Source organism: Xenopus laevis, chromosome 3S (assembly GCF_017654675.1).
Source record: "Xenopus laevis strain J_2021 chromosome 3S, Xenopus_laevis_v10.1, whole genome shotgun sequence".
In the NCBI taxonomy this organism is placed as follows: domain Eukaryota; kingdom Metazoa; phylum Chordata; class Amphibia; order Anura; family Pipidae; genus Xenopus; species Xenopus laevis.
The window spans coordinates 30,672,994-30,673,357 of record NC_054376.1 but is presented as its reverse complement, the minus strand read 5'-3'; positions in this window follow the sequence as shown (position 1 = coordinate 30,673,357).

The following is a 364-nucleotide window of genomic DNA, read 5'->3' as shown; positions in this document are numbered from 1 at the left end:
ACGGATCTTTCTGTAATTTGGGTCTTCATGCCTTATGTCTACTAGAAATTCATTTAAACATTAAATAAACCCAATAGGCTGGTTTTGGTTCCAATAAGGATTAATTATATCTTAGTTGGGATCAAGTACAAGCTACTGTTTTATTATTACAGAGAAAAAGGAAATCATTTTTAAAAATTTGGATTATTTGGATAAAATGGAGTCTATTCCGTAATTCGGAGCTTTCTGGATGTCGGGTTTCCGGATAAGGGATCCTATACCTGTAGCATATAAACGTGTACACATTTTATTTCTGTCCCCCCAATAACAACTTCCCAATTACCGATGTAACACCATATTCATATCTATTTCTCTTTTCCAAGCA